The 26,965-nt window shown below is 41.5% G+C and overlaps 2 protein-coding genes across 2 annotated transcripts in view; both read left to right on the plus strand.

The window, feature by feature from the left end:
- Window positions 1-26,965, plus strand: part of LOC118215092 — an 800,072-nt gene that overhangs the window by 328,203 nt on the left and 444,904 nt on the right. The window lies entirely within an intron of this gene.
- LOC118215097 (NLR family CARD domain-containing protein 3-like) overlaps window positions 1-26,965 on the plus strand; it is a 151,156-nt gene that overhangs the window by 92,552 nt on the left and 31,639 nt on the right. The gene's annotated exons all lie outside the window — the stretch shown is intronic.

The following is a 26,965-nucleotide window of genomic DNA, read 5'->3' on the forward strand; positions in this document are numbered from 1 at the left end:
TACCTGGCTGTATTTTAAACATGTCAGGAGTCGCTCACACTCCCCCTGCTACCCCTACCCACCACAGGTGCAAGGATCCACCCACCATGAACAACCAAGACACAGGGATAAGGTAAGCAGAGTCTGTATTGAATTTATAATAAAAACAGTTCATGGACAGGCAGCTGCCCCGCTCTGACCCCCCTCCCTTCTCTAGCTCCCCCCCTGCTTGTACGGTGACCCCACCAACGACTGACCTCGTGCCGCGCGAGCCGAGCCCCAGGAGAGGGACTCCCCGTCACCGCACCGCAAGCCGTCACACACAGTGGTAAGTTACCCCGTGCCCCACACTCACTCCACACAGTGCTCGTTCTCTGACCCGCTCTCTCGGGTCTGTCCGCACGGCATAGATCGGCCCCCACTTGGCCACCCCAGGGGGGGTACACACACACACACACACACACACACAGGGTGGGACGTGACTGGGCCCACGCCACGAAATGCTGGGCCTCCTCCACGTCCCACGCCGCCACGCACGCGCCATACACACCTAAAAGAACCCCCCCAGGGGATTTCTCCCAAAAGGGAATAACAAAGAAAAAGAAAAACAAAAGTAAAACCAAATCCAAAATCCTCAACAAAAAAACCTGGCTGCAATAACTAAAGGAAAAAGAAAATCCAAACAATGAAAACAAAATCCAAAAAAACCCCAAGTTAAAAAGTCTACAGAGCCTGTTCCTTCCTGGCTGCCCAAACACAAACTGCCCCAATCCCCGCTCTCTTATCCCTCTCCCTGCGTCCGAGGAAACAAGCAGCAGCTGTGTGAGCCCATTACCTGGCGAAGTGGAGGAAACCAATTAACCCTAGTCCACATACCCACACGTGCTCCCAATTACCAATTAAGGAAGTGCTCTTACCAAGCAGCGGCTCGTCAGGCTCACCTCCTGAAATATACACAAACACAAACATTATCATACCCACACACACACACACGTATACACATATACGTGTGTGTGTGTGTGGGCTAAAATCTGCACAGTTGAAGCAATGAAATTCATTTACAGTAGTGGAAATAAAATCTGTTATAAGAAGTTGTGTAGTGTCTGATGAATGCTTGCTTCTGTTACTGTAGTGCAGTGGTTCTTAACCTTGTTGGAGGCACCGAACCCCACCAGTTTCATATGCTCATTCACCGAACCCTTCTTTAGTAAAAAATAAAATATGACTGCAGACTAGACTGAGGGGTGGACCTCTGCGGCGGAGGCTCCACCGAACCCCTGAGACCGACTCACCGAACCCCTAGGGTTCGACCGAACCCAGGTTAAGAACCACTGCTGTAGTGTAACCACAACTCAATCCATTTTGAAAAGTCACTGCTTGTCTATTGAGCTGGTATGTTTATATTACCTCTCAAATAAATGGTTTTCCTGTAGGTTTGACCCTGGATCTGCTGCACATCAGTTGAATGAATTAGACCACTAAGCTAAAATCAAGGCAGAAATGTGGTTTGCATGACATCCAGTCTCTGAGATGTTCCTGAGACCCTACAGTTTTTCTCATTTTTTCAGATGCATTTCTAAACACTGCAGTCACACATTACAAATGCATTAAAGTATGTTATGATTGCTTTGGCTCAATGTGGAAAACTCAATTTGCCAAACTGACTGGCAAAATACTAACCTGAAGACGCTAACTGCAGTACCTACAAACAAAGTACACAACTCTAAATCACACACTTAGTTTTCACAGTACAATCATCTCATATTAGTACAATGTTCTAATGCTTATTGCTACCTGCTTATTGTGTAATGAAGTCAACATGTTTGCAATCCTGACTCGTCACTTCCGACAACATTGCCCAGGTGAGTCGCATTGCAGCACGATTGGTAACATAAAAGGCTGTTTTACAGTACTACATTCAGCAGTGTCTGACAACATGGAGCTGCCCAATGCTGTTGGTATTGATGTACTGTAATAAATGTAAGGCTCCTCCAGCTACAAAATTCTAAGTAGACGATTACAGTACACTTTTTATGTTGGCTCAACTCAGGTTCTTTGGATTACAAATTCTAAACTCCAGAGACAAGTGTTTTATGTGTTAGTGCAGAAAGCATAAATAAGTTCAAACTCATATTGTGCTATTCAGCTGACAAGACTAATAGGTACAGTGAATATTACACCATTTGAATAGAAGGGTGCCGATAAATATTAATGTATCATTAAAATTATATATACATACTTTTTGTATCATTTTATAGCTTTTATTTTTTCTCATAATATCCCAGTTGTCCTCAGTCTGAGTTATTTAGTTATTTCATACACAGCATGAGCTGATAAATGAGTTTCCACTGTTTATAATTCGTATGAATAACAATTTTGTTTTCTGAAACTATTAGCTGTTCTTGGTTTACTAGTAATGTATATTAGCTTTCATCTTACATGTTGAAGTCTCCTGAGGTGATGTACTGTTCTACCCATAGGTGTTTGGTTATGTCTGGTTTAATTTTTTCTTTTATTTATGTTTTTAATTTTATTAAACTTTCCTAATTATTATTATTGTGTCTTTGGACCTGTCGGTCTCTTACAGTAAACATGAGAAGCTTGGTTACAGTTCATTTCCACTTTTGACATGTATTTGGTTTAAAATAGTCCATTTGAATGTTAAGAGGCTTGAGTGTAAAAATGATTTATTTAGAGTGTGGGTTGAACATAAACCTAATATCATTACTCTGTCTGAAACATGGTTAAACAGTAAGATTTCTGGCAACGAGATTAACCTCTGAAATTACGTACCTTACAGAGCAGATAATGAGTGAGAGATTTTCCTGAGTCCGAGGGGGGATTTGAACCTGGCCTGTGACTCATCCAAAAGTGGACGCACAACCTGGTGAACTACTAGTGAAGACATAGAACTAGACTAGAATAGAACAGAATAGAACAACCTGGTGAGCTACTAGTGAAAAAGACATGAGCCGCGTTTCCACCGAAATTACCCGGAACTTTCAGTCCCAGGAACTACTTTACCAGGAACTAAAAGGTTCCTTCAACCAATGGTTGTCTGCGTTTCTACCGGGGTCTAAAGTACCGCGAAGATTAGGCAAATTAGCCCACTGACGTTGTCGTCGGTCCATCTGTCATATGATTTCTTCTGTAACCCCATACTACCACCGAAGTAGCCTACATTATTTTCTAATAACCGGGACAGCCCGGAGGGGTTTATTCCACTTATTTACAACGGGTTACCAACAATGACTATATATGGTTACTTTTGTATTTATTGATTTTCATATATCCTCTCAAACACATTCATTAACAGCAGAAAACATGCACACGTTGTAAACAATTAGCTGTTTTATTACTTTCTCGTCGTCAATTCCATATAGGCTAATCGCAAAATGACAAGAATAGAACGAAAACTCGGACTTGCGTGAAAATGTAAATTAGTAGTGGTACAGCCACCGTTTGCTTTTCTTCGAAGTTACTGCTAGCCGAGCAGCGAAGTGTGCCCTCCAGATGCGAACCATGCACCATAAATGAGTCCATAGTCTTCCTAGTCTTTTCGTGGAATTGAAAAATGGCAGTAAAATTGAGTAAAATTACGGCAGTCTGAAAAAGCTAAAGGGAAGATTACTAGAATTAACCTGTTATTTTACCCGGATAAAAAGTGCGGAAGGTGATTTCCAGTTTGCATGTACTGTATCACCAATGTTAATTATGCAGAACTACCGCATACCTCACATAACTGTATCAAACGTTTTGAGTCAATTACAACGGGCTAACAAAGAAAATCCGGAAGAAAATATTCAGCAACCGAATTAATCCGTTTGAATGTTTTGGTAGCCTACGTAATATGCTGTCCCAGCACGAATGCTTAGCATTTTATAAAACGAATACTAAAGCAAGAAAAGAACAGAAGAGCACACGTTATAATTCCAAGACGTTGATAGGCTATAACCAAAAGTAGGCTACTTACGCCGCATAACATACAAGTTTGATTTGAAGTTATTATGAAAATAAACTGGTTTGCCGCTGCATATTTTCAAACATAGCGGGTAATGGCGGAAAATAAATACAACACAAACACTACGAGTACTCGACCAATCAGAAATGTTCAGCGCTGCAAGCTCCACCCAAAAGGTTCCTGTACTTTCGGAAAGTACTACCCCCCGAGCAGGAACGTTTTGGGGGGTAAAACAAAGCCCCCAGAACTAAATTTAGACCCTAGTTCCTGCGGTGGAAACGCACTGAGTTCCTCAAAAGGTTCCTAGTTCCGGGGTATAGTTCCTGCGGTGGAAACGCGGCTATAGAAACTGTTTTTCTCTTTTTAACGACTGCACTTCTATATACATCCACTTTGCCTGTGTATCCGATGTTTTTATTAGCTGATGTACAGTACCGAAATTTCAAATTGCAAGACATATTGGGATGGCAGGTATGCCATCCCACCAAGTTACGCCTTGGCGGGGGCATGCCCCATACCTATACAGCACCGAGAGTTTGGCACTTTTCAGGGTTCCCCACAGAAATAACCACAACAGCCACAGACACTCAGCCCTTAAAAACATTCAATTCTGTACATTCTAACCCCAATTCAACAGACAGATTTCATAAACAACTTCACATGTCCACACAATAAAGCCCTAAACTAAGGGTATTTCGCGTTTTCTCCTTCTTCTTCTCTTTCTTATTCTTCTTCTTCTCATTCTTCTTCTTCTCATTCTTATTTTTCCTGCCGCCTATCCCACTAACAACGTCTCCCCATTGGACATTTTACTGACACCAGCCAAATCTTCACCTACACGACCCAATCAAAAAAGTGCATACACACGCAAAATACCCATACCTTTTTACTCTGAAACATTTCCAGTTTAAACAACTAGTCTGCCTGTGGCCTAGTGGGCAAGGTTACAGTCTTGGGAACGTGGGGTTCTAGGTTCAAGCCCAGCTAGGAACATGTTTCTTCAACCTGCATTTACCCTCACTAATAATTGTCTACTACTTCTCAATTATTGCTTTTGCACCATATCTACCCGCCGTTCACCGAACATATGCACTGCATTATGATGTACCGTCTGCACGTTCAGTTATTAACCGGCTACAATATTGCAAAGCCATATAGATTCAACAAGAGCTCTTCTGTGCTTACTGGCCTGTGTTCTTTAAAAACACGGACAGGATTGCTAATGATATTTCACGCATTGCACAGCTATGTCATAGTGCTGCACTAACAAAGTCACACACTGGTAAACCTCCGGTTGAAGGATTGAATCCCGCCTCGCCCTCAGGCAGATAATTTCCTCTTTTACACTAACGTTTTCTTACGCTTATATTTGCTTTACCAAAACTCACTCACGGCCACCCATATGCATTTCATGACGGCTAATGTATTCCTTTTATTAAGAAAGTTACACCAGTTCACCACTGTGCTTTTTCTACTAACTATATTTCTTCACTTGGCTACCCTGCAAAACCTTCTTATCAGCAAACGCCACGTTTCTACATTCATGTTACCTCGCCCTGTTTTCTATCTAGCCACATACAATTACTACGTATGTACGTTCTGCAACTCCTCATTAAAACATTACATTTAAATTCATGACTCACTCATAATTATAACAACTTGTACTGAACATGACAAAAGCATGACAGTACAATAGATTTCACATGTTACTTAACCCTACACTTTAATGATGAATGTTTTTACAGACTGTTATATATACCGTTCGATAAGGAAACTAAACTCACTCATGGTCACTTCATTTACTTCGCACTATAGTCTGTGATCATGTCAACCTTCACCTACATACCCATTCTGCTAAAAACATATTGTTTCAACTACGCAATTTCATCATTTCTCCTAATTTATCTCACACTGTTGTCATTTTCATATGCAAAGCCTGCTGGGACATATGTGTCTGCTCCTATTCTCCACTATCAAATTTTCCGGTTCTAGCTTAGCAAAACAGCGAAGAGGATTCCTTCCTGCAGACAAGCCAATCAAAATGCCTTATAAACCTTACAAACATTAAAAGTGCATCTCCACGAAATAACAGACAACAGAGCAGGACAGAAGAGTATACAAGTTGCGACCTAGGGAGCTCTAATTCTACGGGCCTGCTTTTGTCAATCAAGGCTCGTTGGATGGCCGTCAAATCCGTGAGTACATACACTGGCCATATTTCACCTGCGCTTCTGATGCGTTTACACTTATGCGACCGCACCCTTTGTCACAGCCACTGTTTGACATATATAGCAAACCGAAACTGCTAAACGGTACACGCTCATCAGACTGTACAAATTCACATAAGGATAGCCATAATCCACAACCGTTTCTTACAGGGTCACTTCGCATTTCTCACTCTCATAATAAAACGCTTTGCAAAAAGAAATGATATCTCATAAAAAACACGTTTTCAACGTACAAAAATGCCAAGTTACTCACACATACAAGACATACACCGTCTATAACTCATTCATTCAGACTGCAAAAATCCAGGCCTGCGATTAAAAGTATTGATATCAAAATGACGCCAAGTTACGGTACTACAAACACTATAGGCTATCTTGCCTCACCAAAATTACATAAGATGTATTCCAAAGCAATGCTACCCAATATTTCCTCAATTCTTTCAAGTCACTTGGCCCTGTGTTTTGTAATCTTACCATTTTACAATGTCATGCAAACTTTGTGTCAGATCAAAGTGTCAAATATTTCGAATTGCCTGATGGAACACATTGAAATTCATGTAGAAAACTGCTAGTGAGTAACTACAGGATGCATATTTCTCCAGAAAACATATGTTTATAATCGCTTCTGAACTGAATTTCAGTAAATGTACAAGTTATTGTATATTTGCTACGTACAAGAAGTACTGCATGTAAAATACATATTGTACATACATACATAGAGAACTTCTTTATCCCCATGGGGACATTTCCCTGGCAGCATGTTACATTCACATGTACGAACACACACTTATACCAAGAAACATACTATCATTCACGCAACAGAAAGGCTGGCCAGCGGAATACATACATACCAATACAAATTGGACATACACATGCCTGTTCAATCAATCTTGACTGTGAGAAAGCCATCCACACATGTGTTTGGCCTGCCCATGCTTATACACACAGAGCCAAGTGACTTGAAAGAATTGAGGAAATATTGGGTAGCATTGCTTTGGAATACATCTTATGTAATTTCGGTGAGGCAAGGTAGCCTATATTGTTTGTAGTACCGTAACTTGGCGTCATTTTGATATCAATACTTTTAATCGCAGGCCTGGATTTTTGCAGTCTGAATGAATGAGTTATAGACGGTGTATGTCTTGTATGTGTGAGTAACTTGGCATTTTTGTACGTTGAAAACGTGTTTTTTATGATTCTATGTATACTGTATTTGTGATGATGTAATCAGGCAGGAAAAAGAAGGAAAAAAATCCCCTAAGTTTGGGGCTTTATTTTGTGGATCTGTGAAGGTGTTTGTGAATTCTGTTTGTTGAAATGGGGTCAGAAGGCACAGAAATTGATGTTTTTAAGGGCTGAGAGTCTGTGGCTGTTGTGGTTATTTCTGTGGGGAACCCTGAAAAGTGCCAAACTCTCGGTGCTGTATAGGTATGGGGCATGCCCCGCCAAGGCATATCTTGGTGGGATGGCATACCTGCCATACCAATTTTACAATCCCTATTAGACTGGATAGTCGTTAGTCAAATCGAATCAAAAATAAAAAATAAAAAAAAATAAAAAAATTTATATGGCGCATTTCACAAACAATTGTCACAATACACACAGACAACCCTGGCCTAAACCCCCACAGGAGCAGGACTAAGGCAACAGTGGCAAGAAGAAACTCCCTGTGGCAGATGGGAAGAAACCTCAGAAGGAACCAGGCTCAAGGGGGGAACCCATCCTCCTCTAGTCGGCTCAGGGTGCAAGTTTAATGAACCGCACGGTCAGTCAGTCAATGTTCACACTGATCAAATTAGTGGCAGCTAAGTGACAGTCCTGAGGAGGCGGCTCAGATGATGGGCGGGGCCGGGTGGCGGTGGTGGGGAGTGGCAGGCGGTGACAGAAGTGGGCAGGGTGGAGACGGCGACGAAAGAGGGGTCGGACCGCAGTGGTGGGGGAGTCCCGATGACAATCATCCTGATCGTATTTTAAAAGCTAGTGTTTTGCTAGTGCATGATCATTTACTGTATGTGTTTCTCATGCCTTCAATCAATATTTCGCCTGTCAGTTCTTCTTAGATCCTAAACTCTTACAAGTTTAGTTCTAATAATAAACTTTTGTCCCTTTTTCGTTCAAGAAAATATTACCTAGGGATGTTCTGTGCTCTATTAATGAATTCATAGAAGGTTTTGGTGTAGGTCTTGATCGGTTGGATCAAGTTGGCTTCTCATGTTCTTGTTCATCCAATTGCTGATTTATTTAATCTTTCTTCATCCACTTTGAATTACCTGTTATATGGAAGTGTGCTGGAGTCACTCCACTGCTTGGAGGAGGGGACTCTCCCAATCTCAGTAATTAGACCTGTATCTATAATTTGTGCTGCAGAAAAGTATTTTAGAAAATGAAAATTCATTATCTTAATGCTCATTATAATTTATCCCCATTTCAGTCTGGCTTCAGACTTAATCATTCCACAACTACCACTCTTATAAAACTTACAGATGATGTGCTTTCTGCATCGGACACAGGGAAACTTACAGAAGCTATTTTCATTTACCTGACTAAAGCTTTTGATTTGGCTGATCATCGTCTATTTTCAGATAAGCTTTTCTCCATTTGGTTTTTGAAAGCACTCTTCAGGAGGCAGGCGTGGACGTGACAGTGACTACTGTCCGCAGATGACTTAACGAACAGAGCTACGGAGGCTACACTGCAAAATGGAAACCACTAGTTAGCTGCAAAAACAGGATGGCCAGGTTGCAGTTTCCTGTGAAGTATCTAAAAAAGCCTGTAGAGTTCTGGAAAAAGGGCTTGTGGACAGATGAGACCAAGATTCACTTGTATCAGAATGATGGCAAGAGCAAAGTGTGGAGGCCAAAAAGAACTGCCCAAGATCCAAAGCATATCATCTGTGAAACATGGTGGAGGGGCCTAATTATATACATATATATATATATATATATATATATATAATAAAATAAGCTAACATTAAACACTGGGAGGTCTTTGATTTGATAAGGTACCTTTTACAGCCCTGTTATTTCATTTATGGGTTGTACCCTGTACAACATGTAACAAAGAAAATTTCCCCATATATCTTTGGGATCATCATTTTTTTTCCAATCTTTAGGTTGGTATTAATTCAAATGATTATGTTTCTATTACAATGTCCAACCATTTTTTGAATGCTGGTCTTTGAAATAACATTCTGTGTGTCTATTTTCATTTATGAATGCTTTTGTTACAAATGAATGGCGCAGATTAGAATATGTAGGTCTATGCAGTGCAGGAGAACAACAAAGGAGTGGTGTGTGTGTGTGTGTGTGTGTGTGGTGTTGTGTGCGTGCACATGTATTGTGATGTCTATTATTTATTTTTGATATGTTCATGTTTAGGAAAAAGTCCTAAAAAATGAAAGAAGCATTAAGTGTCAGTGAAAAAAGACAAGTAAAATGGAATAGAGAAAACAGACAATGAGAAGTGCAGAATGTGATGAACCGACACATGAAATCACGCGACAACCGAGTGAAGGAATAATAAGAATTTATTACGCAAAAACAAACAGTTACAAACAAAGAACTGGCTGGGAATGCCAAAATGTGCAGTGCAGTGAGTTGGCAAATTGACAAGCTGGCAAGCTACTATGCAGGTGAGTCAAAAAAAAGAAAAAGAAAAAGGCAAGCTGGTGAAAATGAAAAGAGAGCTCCAGCTGGTAGAACTCGCAGCCTTTTTAAAAAGCATGATCCCAGCTGACCACGGTTAAGCAATCCGCGGCCCCGCCCCCCAGCTGGAAGCAATTAAAGGTGATCGCTGGCTTCCACGAATGGCGTCAAGAGATTACCTGCTCAAATGAATATAAGAAAAAAGGTGAAAAAAACACAATTCATTTTTTTACACAACAACAAGTTTTATTAATTGTTCCCTCCACCATCAGGCGCATCATACCGCCTCACTCATGTCACCTTCTGTTCAGCACCTCCTTTAGCTCCGGCTTTCTTCCACCCTGTGGTGCGCGCCCCCACAGGATAAAGACAACAAGACACACGCAGAGACACAGAGAGAAAAAACAACAGGCGGAGAGGCAAAGCGAGCTATAAGGCCTACTATACAGGTACACGGCTAAGAGCATCTGCAATTAGGTTTTCTTTTCCTTTAATATATGTTTAACTTCTAGGTCGAAGGGTTGAAGAAATAAGGACCATCGCATTAAACGGCGATTGTGATTAACCATAGAACGTAAATATGTAAGGGGATTGTGGTCTGTATACACCACTAACGGTCCTGGCACTAAATGAAATCCTGGTGCTAAAATGAGAGCTAAGGTTTCCTGTTCTATGACCGAGTACCGGGTTTGACAAGGGGTGAATTTTCGTGAGAAATAACAAACCGGATGCTCTAAGTCGCCTGCTTGTAGCAAAGCAGCACCAGCGCCTACCCCACTAGCATCCACTTGTAACACAAACGGACGATCGAAACGAGGAGCAGCAAGTACTGGCGCACTGCAAAGCAAGGCTTTTGCCGTTTTTAAAAGCCATTTCACATTGGTCCGTCCAGTGGAAGGAAACTTTGCCACGTAATAAGTTTGTGAGCGGAGCTACCACTGTGGAAAAATTCTCACAAAACCCCCAATAGTACCCGACCATCCCCAGGAAACGCATTAGCTCTTTTTTTGAAGATGGTACAGGGAAGTTTTCAGCAACCTTACTTGATACCGGCCAAACTTCCCCTTGCCCCACGACCTTACCCAGGTAAGTCACCCTTTAGAAAATTTGCACTTTGCTAAGTTGATGGTTAACAAGGCCTATGCCAGGCGGTCAAACAAGGCCTCCAACCTTGTCATGTGTTGTGGCCAGGTGTCGGAACATATCACCACATCATCCATATAGGCCGCACAGCCTTCCAAGCCCTGCAACACCTGATTCATTAGCCGTTGGAATGTGCTAGGCGCATATTTTAAACCGAATGGCATTACCGAATAGGAAAATAACCCATTATGGGTAATAAATTAGGAGATCTCCTGAGCACGCGGCGTAAGAGGCACTTGCCAAAATCCCTTGAGCAGATCTATTTCAGAGACAAATTTAGCTGACCGACCTGATCTACACAATCTTCCATTCTTGGTAAAGGAAAATTATCGGTTTTAGTGACAGCGTTCACTTTACAGAAGTTGGTACAAAAACGATATGTCCCGTCAGATTTTCCTACCAAAATACAGGGAGAAGACCACTCAGAAAACAAAGGTTTAGCAATACCGTTTTTAACCATATAATCTATCTCCGTGTCCAAGTACCGTTGCTTGGGTAATGGGACTCTATAAAAACGCTGTTTTATGGGAATTGCAGAGCCCACATTAATATCATGAGTTAAAACATTTGTACAACTAGGGACATCAGGAAATAAACAAAGGTATTTTTGAACCAGGTGGATCAGGTCAGCACGCTGTTCATTTGGCATGTATCTAAAATAATCCTCCAAAGACTGCAGGTACCCAGAATTTCTTTAGCTTTCCTCCGAAAACACCTTCTGCCAAAATGTCTTCCCCTTCCCCTTCATCACTGGTCGGGGACATATCACGACTGGCCAAGTCACAGCCCTCTGCAATCGGGGACAACAGAACAGATTGAACCAGAAGGGCAGGCTTGGAAGACTGTGCAGGCTCAAATAATTCCACAGAATGGTAAGGTTTAAGGAGATTAATATGACAATTGTACTTTTTTTCTACGGTCAGGCGTAGAAATTAAATAATTCAAATCAGAAACAAATTTTTCTACTTTATAAGGACCCACAAATTTGGCGTGAAAGGGATTATTAGGCATAGGTAATAATGCCAGTACATAATCCCCAGGGTTAAAACTGCGAACCTTGGCCTTGCGATTAAACAAACGTTTCATTTTTGTTTGTGCCTCTCCCAGCGCCTTTTGGGCCACAGCACAGCCGTGATACAGTCGGTATCGGAAGCCACTGTAATAATTTAAAATATTTTCAGGAGGTTTTGCCGTTTTCCATTAATCGGCTAACACAGCTGTAGGACCCAGAACCTCATGTCCGAAAACCAGTTCGTTAGGACTGAACCCCAGACTTTCCTGCGCAACTTCACTTATGGCTAACAGAAGCCAAGGACGACCTTCTTCCCAGTCTGCTCCCAATTCGGTACAGTAAGAGCCAAGAGAGATTTCAAGGTTGAGTGAAATCGCTCTAAAGCTCCCTGACTCTGTGGGTGATAAGCAGTGGAAATGTTATGTTGCACTTGCACCTGCTGTTTCGCCATGGGAAAGACGCAACACAGCCTCTCTGAACATAGAGGGAACAACGATCTGGACCACGTGGTCGCCAACAAATGTGTCTGTCCTCAAACCCCATTTACGGCACAATAATCCTTTATCTAAAAAATAGCCAGACTGCATGTCCCCTAATTTATCTTCTGAAACTACTTTATCAAACAGATCTTTTAAAGTAGGATCGTTCGCTTGTTCTTTAATTAGTGTCTCGCGAGAGACCTCGAAAAGTGAGACTGGAAAGGCGTCACCTTGTGCGCCCCCACTGGAAAACACGCCTTCCTTGACAACCGCATCAGACACATCTTTAACAGAATCAGTTTCGACTTTTATTTTATCATCACCGTTAAAATCAGTACATATGTCAACAGCAGGAACTTCAGAGTCAAACTTTTCAACTGTAACAGGTTTGGTTTCACTGATAGAACTTTCTCGCTGTTCATTTAATTCAACAGCGGGGGTAGGCATAGCAATGTCTGGCATAGACCTTACTGGTGTAAGCTCTTGGGATTCCAAATCACCAAAGATAGTGTCCCCGAGACTATACAACAAGGTATCATTTTTATTTTCCACCGCACACTTGCGAGTCATAGAACGTGTAACGGCACATGAAGTAAAAACTTTCGGGAATTGCTTACCCACTTCGTCTTCACACTTGTGTGGATTGTCTGTCACCACTGGGAAGAGTGCGCCACCTACCGCCTGACCAGCTAGGTCATTCCCGAGCACAACAGACACACCTGGTACTGGAATCTCAGGACAAACTCCCATCACGACCTCTCCATTCACCAGTTCTGAAGACAAAGTAAGCATATGTAATGGAACAGTTGTATATCCTACCACAGTCTGAATAATAACACTGCGGCCAGTATACGAGTCCGCAGAGAAAGGTAAAACGTTAGCCAATATTAAACTTTGTGAAGATCCTGTATCTCGCAAAATATTCACTGGCTTCTTATTTTTCAATGAAACTACTCCACTGGAAATGAAAGGAGTGTAATCAGAGGCTTTGCCTCGAATTAATGACTTGTCTTTTTGATCAATTGAGCGAGGAGGAGAAATTAGCTGGAAAGCTGTATTAGTCCTGTAAAGTTAGTCAGAAAGCTTTACCGACCAAGACAGACTGCAGCATAACCATTTGATCGTTTTCAGGCCATTTACAAGTTTTAGCAAGTCGCTCAAATAAAACAAAAAGCGTCCGAATCTTTCTCTGAAAATTTAGGAAGGAGTCTTAAATTACAGGCAATGTCAGCGTGATTACCCGCTGTCGGATTCAAAGAATGTCTCCGAGAGCTTTGCTCTTGTAATCGGTCACGCTCTAAAGTCAGATTAGCTTGTATGCGGACTTCAAGCCTCAATTTCTCCAATTCAATTTCCTTTTCTCCTCGTTTCATTTCCATTTCACTCTTTTTCTCTCATTTTTAGTTCAAGTTTTCATTTCAAAATCATATTTCATTTTTTTCAATGGAGTCTGTTCCTGAAATGACCGTTCCGGTTCTGACTCAGACGCGGACTCAGATCCAGATACCGGAACCGGTACGGGTTTTTATCCAAAACACTATACCCTGTTCTGAGTTGACGTGCCAGATCACGCAACTCCTCTTTCTTTTGTGTAGATGTGGGAGTACCACCCCAAAAAAACTACCAGTTATTTTGACTCTGCTTTACTAAAGGTCAAAAACAGTATCTGAAGGTTCTTGAATAAACTTAACCTTCTCACTTTCGACTTTTGTAATTTCCTGCGCCATTGTGAAATTTTAACACTGTTTTCACCGCTTTGAAAAAATGAACACTAAATGCAACACACGCCACCAGCGGAAGGGGAAGAGAAACACAATTCAAGGCAAACTAGCCTTAACCGAGCTGCCCAGCTAACTAAGCTTCGCCTGTACGTGTGACTTCACGGGAGGATTTTAATCACTGAGCCCGTCGATGCAACACATAATATGCCACACAGTGGACAGTGAACCCGAGCACAATCTGCTTCTTCCGTGGCCTCACAAAAATAACAAACTAAAATAAACAAATGTTCGCCCAGAAGCGTCGGAAGCGCAGAGCAGAGCACACAACACAACTCGGCATTTTTTTTTTTAAACGTTGCACCGAGTGTCATAAGGAAATCTCCAGCATCCAAACCCAAGCTAAATTCCAGCCAACAGGTGATTGAAATTCAAAACAGCTGACATTTTATTATTAAGCTCACACGTTACACTTAAACCAACCAAACATTAGACACTAGCAACTGCAGCAAATGCCCACACAAACCCTTGACTTTAAATTTGAAATTACCACTAGAAGTGTTCAAACAATTTCACAGAAACGCAAACTTATAGGCCTACACAGCTTCTACTAAAACAAGTGTTCAGAAACCACTTCACAGAAGCGCGAACCCACGCAACCTCTTCTTACGAACTTCTTTGACCAATATTGCAGGTCGTTGGCACTCGCAACCCGACTGCCAAAATGCGACAATACCCACTACTTGTTTCCTCGACAGAAACAAGACCCCAGACGAGCCCCCAATTTCATGTGACGAACCGGCTCGTAGGTCCGACACATGAAATCACGCAACGACCGAGTGAAGGAATAATAAGAATTTATTACGCAAAAACAAACAGTTACAAACAAAGAACTGGTTGGGAATGCCAAAATGTGCAGCGCAGTGAGTTGGCAAATTGACAAGCTGGCAAGCTACTATGCAGGTGAGTCAAAAAAAAAAAAATAAAAGAAAAAGGCAAGCTGGTGAAAATGAAAAGAGAGCTCCAGCTGGTAGAACTCGCAGCCTTTTTAAAAAGCATGATCCCAGCTGACCACGGTTAAGCAATCCGCGGCCCCGCCCCTCAGCTGGAAGCAATTAAAGGTGATCGCTGGCTTCCACGAATGGCGTAAAGAGATTACCTGCTAAAATGAATATAAGAAAAAAGGCGAAAAAACACAGGGCGGGCGCCAGGCGTGACAAGAGCCCAAAAATGAGAAGACAAGGAAAAGGAGAACAGAATTATGGATGAGATGAAGTCAAGAGAGAGAGGAAGAAAGAGTCGTTAGATATGGCATATGAACAGACACCCATCAGTCTCAGAGGATACATTAGACAACACAGAGGACAGGGAAACACCGACGCCAAACACAGAAACGAGCTGCATCAGATAAAAAAAGAAAAAACATCAGGGAGGATGTAGGGAAAGAGAAAAAGAGAGCAGGACTAACACAGAAAAATGAGTAGGTAAGGAAAGGGAGATGAGAAGTTAGATACAAATGGTAGATCTCAGAGAAGACAGCCATCAGAGAAACTGCAATCTAGGGCCAAAAGTCTTCAGATTTTACTATACAAAAGAGCAATGGAAAAAATAAAACCAAAACACAGAGATACAAGCCTCAAGTCCCCATGGATCTACATGTTTTGGAAATAATTTATCAAAAGGAATCCATGTTGTACATTAGCACCATGGAGGTGTTTTATATGGGAGGGGCTTAGAGTGTTGCGGGCAGCTCAATATTAAGCAGGCAAACAGGCCAGCAGTCTGAGCCATAAGCTTGGAGCTTTGGGCAAAAACTCACTGCAGCCTCTGACTGTACTGGGCATGCCTGGCCATGGAGATGAGCGCACAGCTGCAGCAGTTATTGTGTGCAGCAGCAGTTATTGTGAGCAGCTGCAGTCAGTGTGAGCAGCAGCAGTTATTGTGAGCAGCTGCAGTTATTGTGAGCTGCTGCAGTCAGTGTGAGCAGCAGCAGTTGTGAGCAGCTGCAGTCAGTGTGAGCAGCTGCAGTTATTGTGAGCTGCTGCAGTCAGTGTGAGCAGCTGCAGTTGTGAGCAGCTGCAGTCAGTGTGAGCAGCTGCAGTTATTGTGAGCTGCTGCAGTCAGTGTGAGCAGCTGCAGTTATTGTGAGCTGCTGCAGTCAGTGTGAGCAGCTGCAGTCTATGCAGACACTACACTACCGTCCCCCCCCGTCCCCCCCCCCCCCCCCCCCCGCCACAGTGGAAAGGAATGTAGCAGACACTCTCACATCTATTCTCATTGGCTGGTTTCTTAAGGCTGACAAATATTTCCTTGTTAAAGAAAGGCTTCCAAAGGATGCTTCAGCAAGGGTACATGAGTGCGTCCTTTGCGGAATTATTTTTTTGGAAGACGTGACAAAAAATCTGCCACATCTGTAATTGACGTGGATTAAAACTAACACCTGACTGAACAAGGATGTTTCATTTGCCAAATACACGTTTCCTCAATTCCTCTGCCCTCGTATCTCTTCCTCGCCTCCTTTCCTTGCGTCCTCTGTTGAGTGGAGCTGAAGAGCGAGGAAAGGATGTGAGGGAGAGACACAATGAATTACAGATACAGTGAAAAGAAGCGATTGGAATGAGCCCTAGGATTAGGCTGTGCTCTCCCCCACGGAGATCGCCCCCTCACACTGCTCCTGGAGAGGAGCTTGATGCCTGTCCTGTCAACTCTTTCAACCAGCTTCAGATAGGGCCGCCTGACTGCACGCTCATTACTGATGAAAACCAGCTCAAACATACTGAAAACCATCCCACAAATTGAATTCTTTATTTTCCAGGGCCAATTTAACAGTATGGTGTCTTTATCCAAGGGGGTGTCCAATCTTATCTGAAAAGAGTTTGAGTTTGAGTGCAGGTTTTTGTTATAGACCAGTCCTAAAACACCTGGTTCTATTTGAAATTGAAAACCAAGAATAGTTATTTAGTTGAACCAGGTGCATTAGTGGTGCTGGACTAAAACAAAAACCTGCACCCTACCAGCCCTTTTCGGGTAAGACTGGAAACCCCTGCTTTAAACCAGTGGTTCTCAAAGTCCGTCCTAGGGCTCCTGTGTATACTGGTTTTCTTTCCAAGCACAATTGCAATCCCAGAATTTAAAAAAAGCTGTTAATTGTTTTCTTCATTAGAGGCTTTTGGAGATAACAAATAGCCTTGTGATAACAGAAACTACTCCCCATAAACATTAGCACATATATGACTATAGCTGGTCTTGAGGAAATGAATGTGTCAGTGATTGTGTCAGGGACACTGAGGGAGTGAGATGGTTTATTTGTTATTATTTTTTATTTGCTGTCCATATTCATATTGTGCATCTTGAAAAAAGAACATTTCTTACAGTGACGGGCATGTTCGCTACATTGGAACAGGCTTATTTGTAGGTTTAGCCTACAGATGGTACCAGTATATTGGAAAAATGTAAGTCCCAACAGCAGTATAATTCTTGAGTTGTTCAATAGGCTTAGTACATGTATACATTACAATTCGGCAAATATCTAAATGCAGTGAATTTGAGTTTGTTTTTTCTGGGTAACCAATTGACTACAATAAATGAATGCAGCCAATGAAAATAAAAATACTTGCTTGAACCAGTAAAAAAGTAAAAAAAAAAAAAAAGGTCAAAAGAGAAAGTGAAACTGTTTCAAACTCAAACGTCATTTTGAAGACGGAGGAAAAAGAGGATGCAGTGAAAAGGAATTGAACTGGATAAAAGAACGGTGTAAGTAGTCTGTTGTGGAGTGGGGAGGGATGGGGAGAATAGAAGCTAGATGAGAAGGGGTGTTTGGAGGAATAGGAATCTGCAGCTATGATCGCAATACCGCTTAATTTAGTGAAATAAAACAGGTAATAAAATGGCGCCCGAGGAGTAATATGTTTTTTTTCAAATCCCACATTTGGGACCAAAAACAAAAAATAGCCTTTAAAATAACTTTTTAAAAGTTTAACGTTTATTTTAGCATTTTTTTTTTAAATTCAATGATCATTTTACCTATTTGGATATGACGGAAGTCACAGGCCTGTCGTCGGCTTCATTATGACACCTGCTACTGTAACAAAAACAGATCAAACATTTTAACTGTGTGGCTTATGAAGTCAAAATGTTATTTTTGCTCTGTATTCACACCGTTTGGATTAAGACAAATTAACTTGATGTCTGCCATGTTAAAGTCGGTGGTCGGTAGTTAATACACGTATGAGGCTTTTATAGTTGGTCTTCTATTATTTGAAACTAGAAATTAGCTTCCGTATACAAGAGCATACTAAAAAGATGCTTAAAGGATATTCATTTGCATATTTACTACCCAACTCTGACTAGTTTCAATTCACAAAGACCTGGCCGTGTCCTTACCAATTCATTTTGTTCTATTGGAATCGTACAAGTTTCAATGATAATAAATTCAACTACTTTAATAGTAGCAAGAACTGAAAAGAACTGCGGTTATAGTTGCATTAAGAACCACAAGGTTGCAGCATGTAGCTGTGCATGTAGGTCTACTTAAAAGCACGAAAGCGTCTGATTTCAAAGCCACACGTCAAACTGAATTTACGTTTTGCCTGAGTTGGATTGAAGTTGAAATTAAAATACAACATAAATTGTACTGCAGCGATTTCGAATCGAATTACAACTACTTAGAAACGGAGAACACATGATACAATGACTTTTTTGAGATAAAATTCGGCTACTTTAGAAATAATGATCTACTTTCATGAGTTATTTGTTTGTGTTGTTTTTGGATGTTTTCCAAGAAGATTTCTCACGAGCATGTTCGTGTATGTAAGGGGGGTTGTTTATGGGTAAATGTGCGGTCGAAACACTGACTGGAAGCATGGGTAGTTAACGTTGCCAAATGTTTTAAAATTTTACATGAAACGCAATAACAAGGATATCAGTCGGCTATAAATTGTCACTAGCATATCGTATACGCCTACAAGCAAAATACATGGATCTCAGATACTGACTTTGTAGGGGTCACAATTATTGGCAACCTTAAAGATTGTTAAAAATAAAATCTAACAGAGTGCACTTTACACCAGCATGTAGATAAGACATTAAGCTGATCTCAGGCCTAAGGAACTGTGTTGTCCTCTTCCATGGCTTGCTGCTTCACTGGAGTATAAAACTGAGGCAACAAACGCTTACAAAATCCATTTTTCATCAAAAGCAACAAACTGACAAATGAAGAAAAAAATGGTTGTTGACCTTCAAAAATAAGGAAGTGGGTCAAAAACTAAAAAAAGAAATATACGACTTACTACTGTGAGACCAAATATGAATAATTTCAAAACCCCTGGAGTAGTGTTAAACCTGCCCAGTAGATGGCGCTAGTGATCTTAGCCAATGCACAGTGAGGTAGATGGTTCAGGGAGCAAACAAATATCCAGTGGTCACAGTTGGAGAATTACAGAACTTGGTTGCATCGGGGGGTCACCAAGTTTCTATTAATTGCTACATTAGATGCTTCAAAATTAGATGCTACCTCCATGCCAAAAGGCTATTTGGAATGGCTTCAGGAAAAATGGTTTTACTGGGAGACAGTTTCAAGAATCTAAATTGTCTCCTTTGTCTCATCTACTGTGGTCCTGAGAGATGACATTAGAGCTCTTTGGCCAAGCATAGCTGTTATTTCATTTGTGGCTTTTCTGTTAGCATGAACTAGTCTGCCAATTCTCCTCTGATCTCTCATTAACAATGTGTTTTTGTTCATCACACCATTCTCTGTAGACTCTATAGACTGTACTGCATGAAAATCCCAGGAGGGAAGCTGTTTATGTGATGCTGGAACCACCACATCTGGCACCATCCATCTGGCACAGTCAAAGTCGCTTAGATCACACATCTTGCCCATTCTAGTAGGTAAGGAGCTGGCCTTGTAACCTATAGGTCACAGGCTAACCTAACCTTCATTACTTCAGTACATATCCAGCTGTATGGATGTAATTTTAAAAAATATGCGACAAAAAAGAAGTTGTGTAAGTCGCTCTGGATAGGAGAGTTTGCTAAATGCCTGTAATGTAATGCAATCTCTATATTGAGTTACAGTCATATAATGTGCGGTTAGGAGTAGCCTATTTGCATTAATGAGGGGGTATTCCGAATAAATGTGCCGGTATATCACACAAAGGATATAGGTTTGGTGTTAGTTAGAGTCTTTATTGTCCCCATGGGGCAGTTTGCACTGCAGCATAGTATATAATAAATAGCAATAACTATATTTATGACAACATTAAAATCATTGCAAAACATATCACTATAACTTATTAAGAAAGCCAGTGACACTTGGGATAAAAGAGTGTTTAATCCTGTTTGTTTTTAACATAGGGATCCTATTTTAAAATAGGGAGCCTACGCTGATCAGCCACAACATTGAAACCACCATCCTAATATTGTGTAGGTCCCCCTCGTGCCGCTCCTGAGCTTCAGTATCAAGGGTAACACCACTCCTTTTGAGAGTCTGTATAGTACATGTTCAGGGCCCATTTAAATTCTGCATTACTTCTGTCAAAACCACGCTATATTGTGTGTGTGTGTGTTTCTGTGTGTCCAAGCGAGTGCTCAGTGGGTGCTCATGTTGTGTGTTTGCAGGCTAATTTGGGTTGGAAGCCACTTGTGGTCCAGTCTGGTCTGATGTGTTCCTGTCTCTTTAGATAGGGGGCGCTGTTTCTAAAATGAATCTCTCAGAGGAGCCAAAGACCAAAGGAGGAAACCTCAGCAGTGAGAGGAAGAGGTACAAATGCATGAATCAGATATTTAATGTGACATGAGTTGAATTTTATATTTTTTTTAATTTTAACAATCCTTTATTTTTCAGTGTAATGGCGATTTCAAAACCCAATTTTTACAAATTACCAACCAAAAATTCACTCAAGTGAACAAAACCAAAGACAAAAAAATAGAAAATAAAAACCGCCCCTACTCAGTCACCCAATGCCCTCCGCAAACTGAAGCTCTCCTTCCACCACTGAGCATACTGCTCCCCTATAGCCCCATACACTCTTAAAAACTTCTAATGTCCTCATGGCCTTGTAGTACCTGAATTCTACCATGACTCTGGCCTTAATCATGCCCCTGACCATAGCTACCGTATCTTGTGCATCCCCCCGCTCAACCATGGTTTTACGGCTCAGGTAAATTACCATTTTTGCCTGCCCCAAAACAAAGTTAATGAGCTGAGACTTCGCCCTCTGTCTGCAACTGTATGGAAAACCCAGAATAAAAACCTTTTTTGAAAAAGTTTCCCCCATTGACCTAAACAGTCGACCCAAGAAGGCGAACAGAGGCCGAAGTCTCACACATACCGAAAAGCAGTGAAAAACAGTTTCCCTCTCATTGCAGAAAGGACATTGGTGGGAAACCGCCGGGTTTATTACAGAAATAAAACTATTCACTGCAATTATCCCATGCAGCACCCTCCACTGTAAATCCCCAACCCTCTTGGGCAACGGTGGTTTGTATAATGCCCGCCACTGTGGCTTTTCCTCTGCCATTAACCCCAAGTAAGACCTCCATGGTGTGTCTGTGAGAGAAAACAGCTTCTTTTCATTCACCACTTTCACCACCATGTTATACAGAGTTTTTCCGTGTGCCACGTCCAGGGCCACATTGTCCATACTCCGATGTTCTAACAGGGAACCTTGATGACATGAGTTAGAGCTGCAGTAAGAGGATGAGTTTAACTGAAAGCTCTGTCTCCATGTGCTGTGAGTCAGAACTGCAGTAAGAGGATGAGTTTAACTGGAATCTCTGTCTCCATGTGCTGTGAGTTAGAACTGCAGTAAGAGGATGAGTTGAACTGGAATCTCTGTCTCCATGTTTTGTTCACAGGGTCCAGGTAGAAAGAGCAGGGTCACCTGTACCCAGCTGTGTGTCTCTGAAGAGTGATCCTTCAATGGATCCTCCACTCACTTTCAAAGGAGAGTTCACAGGTGATCAAAGGTAATTAAATGGGCTTAAATTGGCACTACTATTTAACCCCTTAACCCCAAGCATTTAAAAAGGCAATTTCCACGTGGTTTGCACTACTCTTAAAGGTCCAGGAAATTGGATTGTGGTTATATACCCCAGAAGTGACGACAGATTTTCTTCTTTCTGCTTCTTTCACGGTTTTAACCGAATTAGAACCTATTACGACCCGAAAAGCCGGCAGTGTTGCAATAACATAGAGGGTGGAATTGGTCGTAACATTAAACCACCACAACCACAACACCAAGACGCAATCGGCTTTAAATAGAGAAAATTATTTATTAATACAGAGCTGAGAAGGGTTTCCTAAACTAGCAGTGTCAGTCTCTAATTGAATAGTCATTGACGCGCATTTAGCAGAGCCTGACTGGGCAGACAGTACAGCGGTCCGAGTCCCCCTTGAGGCCGGTCCTCTCCACCAAGTCCAACGGCAGGGGTCCCGTGATGTTTTAACGTCCCACGCTGCTAGCTTCTGAACTGCCGGGTACAGCGTGCGTCTAATCTAACTTATAGGTTCTAAGAGGGTAGAGGGAATCTTCGGAGAAGAGCGAAAACGGTCGTGGCTTTCAGCGGCAGGTGGATTGTCGGTTCTCTTTACGATGACGGCGTCCAGCTGTTCTATAGGTCAGCATCATTCTCCTATGCGTTGCTCCACAACGGTCCCCGCTGTCCCCAGCTACGGCCGCGTCTGGTCCGGTCTCCATGCGACGGCAGCGGCGTCCCCGTCTCCACGCATCCTCAAATCGGTTTCTCCGCAACAGTCCTCGGTGCGTCCATTCCTACAGCATCCTCCAAATCAGGTCGCCCGGCAACAGGATGCATGCTCACCTCCACCTGTGTAGGGGAACACAAACAAACACAGCAGTACCCAGCGAAAACCCCCAAAACAGCAACAGCCTTTAAAATAATAATAACCTATAGCACACTGGGACTTAACAGAACCATTGAATTGTAATAGACACGGTTAGATTGTTGCGACCTGTTTAGCAGACATGGGCAGGTTGGGTGTGTATCCTGCGCTCATTAACATTCATACCTGTAAGACACATCATACAGTATGTAAACCGTTTCTCATCACTAGCTCGATTAGAGCTGGTTAGAGCAGATTGTCCCATGCAGTACCCAACAAAATGAAAGAAAGCAACATAAACTAGGCGTTCCCATCGTATGATTAAACCTGAAGATTATTCAACCTGTAACAGCATTGTAACACTGAGCTACTGTACACTAACATTACACTCTATAGCAGTCTCAAATTCTGGACATTATACCCAAATAAAGACAGGCTTTGATTCCACATGTCTTAGCTTGAAAACGTTTTAATTGTCGCTAGCTAATGGTAGGCATCCTTACCGATCCAGCACGTTCTGCGAAAAGTTCTTTTGTTCTGAGAAAATGGGCAATGCAAATACTAACTGCACTGGTTATTGTAATACTGGAGTGCCTGTGGGCTCCAGAATTAAAACCCATTTCTTGTAGGTCTCTTCATTTTTGGCAAAAGAATGTATTGCTTTCTCCACATCCAGAGAAGGGGCAATGCTTAGGCATTTTAAATGTAGCTTGCCTAGCGTGCACAAAAGTGGCAAGAGCATTATTTACACATTACATGTAGAAAGAATTTCACTGGACTTAAGGGTTTGTTACATAACTAACACCCAATGAACCCTGCCCATTGAAAACCTGGCGTTTAGCCAAGGGGGAGAGCAAGCCAATTTCGGCACAGGCTTTTATTTGTTTTTTCTTTTTTTGTTTTCTGCAATAATCGTTTGAAAGTATTTCTGGGCCATTCGTGAATGTAAAACAGTAATAAAATGACACATCAGCAAAGAATTCACAGATTGTTGTGCAGATAACTAAAAGCAGTGAAATGTTGCAATGGATTTTCCAAGACATCCCAAAACCTTTCCAAATTGCACATTTTAGATAACGTTTTGAACAGGTTATCTACACTACAAAAGAAGTTTTCTTCTCTCAAAATCACATATTTTGAATTAATAACTGAGGTGAATCAGTTCTAACATGTTTTTGGGAGTTAATTTCTTACAGCAGTTAACATTATGCTGAATGTTGAAATACAAATGTTACAGTAGCTGGCAGGAATTAGCAGAAATTATAACAGAAAACTAATATTAGTTTGAGTTGAACTTGCTTTGCTGCTGCTGCCGTTACTCACTTTGCTAGAGATTTCATCCATTAGAAGCTTTGCAAAAGAAAGAGACGGTCTGTATCTGTTGCTGCTGCAGCGGCTGATTGCAATGTCAGCTGCAAGTGTGTTGTTTACATTCCGAACATTCCACTAGTGTTAATTAATTTTCTTGGTAAACATAAATAAAATATAAATAAAAATGGTAAATATCTCAAAAATATTTGCGCTACTGACAAGAAAAGCACAAGCAACTAGGTGAAGCTACGAGATAAAAAGTTAGGTCTTGCTGAAAAACTGTAGGAGGAGTAGCGTACAGGATGTTGACTTGATGTGGAATAAGAAGAAATAATAAGGAGAACACTAAATTCACTTCAGTAAACTTACATGCCCACCAGTATGGCTCTCACATGGTCTAGAGCACACTCTCCAAACCAATCGGAACTTTCTAAATATGGAAATAATGCCTCTAATTGAGATTTGCTTTTTCAAGCTCTTCAATTACTGTTATCACAGTGCAAAAACCTTTTCTTCGATCCACCATAATTATGAATTCATTTCATAGTACAATGCTAAGCTGTTTTGAGAGCAAGCTCGCTTCAGTCTGCATGCACTCTCTGCTTGTCAGCACAATCTGCATTACGCACAGGGAGTGGAGGCAGATACGCACTTAGGTTACTAGCAAATGGCTGGACCCACAGACAGCAATGAGGGCTCATTTGACAGGTGACAGTCTTGTTTAATTCATTCTGTAACTTGATTGACTTAAAAGTAAACCTATCGCTGTTCAGATAACCAAATGCCTACTGAACAAAATACTATACGTAAAGACAGCATCGGGTGGTCAGATATGCCGGCCAAGTTTCAGGTGGATGCTTGACAGATTGAGTTGAAAATGGCACCTGAACTGGCTAACAGTCTTAGCTTGAATATGAGCAAGGGCATTTGGGATTACAGAAACTCTTACATTGACAAAAGAGCCATAAAGATGCAAGTATTGGATATACCAAAAGTGACTGCAGTGTAAGTACATTACATATGGAATTTAAAACTTTTTCTGAATGATTGTTTTGGTGATCTGAGGTGCTGTTCTGAAAGCTTAAATGGAATACATTTTTTCATGCAAAAATAAGAAAGGCAAAGTAACTATGGAAAGTATAAAAAACATGTTTTATGATGTGGGTTAGTGTGCAATGAGTGATTGGGGGATGGGGAGGCTCCTTTCATTTTACTGACATTTATTGCCATTAGCGCTGATAAGGGAACGAGTGGTGTTGTTGGCCAAAAAGGAGGCTGTTGCAGCCGTTGAGCTTGAATTTGTGACGTGTTTGTAGCCCCTTTTTTAATAAATTGCAAATCTTTACTTTATCCCCATTCTGTGGGCGCTGCTGCCCATACCACTAGGGGGCAGGAGGGAAATATACCTTTCAGTGTCACTGTCACCTTTCAGGTGTAGGTGGGTGTATTATGTCACATTCAGGTGTATGTGGGGTTTATTATGTCATCGCCAGATGTGCAGTGACATAGAGCTGTGGTAAGAAGATGAATTTAACTGGAATCTCTGTCTCTGTGTTTTGTTCACAGGGTCCAGGTAGAAAGAGCAGGGTCACCTGTACCCAGCTGTGTGTCTCTGAAGAGTGATCATTCAATGCCACTTCCACTCAATTTCAGAGGAGAGTTCACAGGTGATCAAAGGTAATTAAATAGACTTAAATTGACGCTACTATTTAACCCCTTAACCCCAAGCATTTAAAAAGGCAATTTCCACCTGGTTTGCACTGCTCTTAAAGGTCCAGGAAACTAGATTTTTGTTATATTCCCCAGAAGTGACGACAGATTTTCTTCTTAATGCTTCTTTCACGTTTTTAACCGAATTAGAACCATTGAATTGTAATAGACACGGTTAGATTATTGCGATCTGTTTAGCAGACATGGGCAGGTTGGGTGTGTATCCTGCGCTCATTAACATTCATACCTGTAAGACACATCATACAGTATGTAAACCGTTTCTCATCGCTAGCTAGGTGAGAGCTGGTTAGAGCAGATTGTCCCATGCAGTACCCAACAAAATGAAAGAAAGCAACATAAACTAGGCGTTCCCATCATATGATTAAACCTGAAGATTATTCAACTTGTAATAGCATTGTAACACTGAGCTACTGTACACTAACATTACACTCTATAGCAGTCTCAAATTCTGGACATTACACCCAAATAAAGAAAGGCTTTGATTCCACATGTCTTAGCTTGAAAACGTTTTAATTGTCGCTAGCTAATGGTAGGCATCCTTACCGATCCAGCACGTTCTGCGAAAAGTTCTTTTGTTCTGAGAAAATGGGCAATGCAAATACTAACTGCACTGGTTATTGTAATACTGGAGTGCCTGTGGGCTCCAGAATTAAACCCATTTCTTGTAGGTCTCTTCATTTTTGGCAAAAGAAAAGAATGTATTGCTTTCTCCACATCCAGAGAAGGGGCAATGCTTAGGCATTTTCAATTTAGCTTGCCTAGCGTGCACAAAAGTGGCAAGAGCATTATTTACACATTACATGTAGAAAGAATTTCACTGGACTTAAGGGTTTTGTTACATAACTAACACCCAATGAACCCTGCCCATTGAAAACCTGGCGTTTAGCCAAGGGGGAGAGCAAGCCAATTTCGGC

Source organism: Anguilla anguilla, chromosome 16 (assembly GCF_013347855.1).
Source record: "Anguilla anguilla isolate fAngAng1 chromosome 16, fAngAng1.pri, whole genome shotgun sequence".
Classification (NCBI taxonomy): domain Eukaryota; kingdom Metazoa; phylum Chordata; class Actinopteri; order Anguilliformes; family Anguillidae; genus Anguilla; species Anguilla anguilla.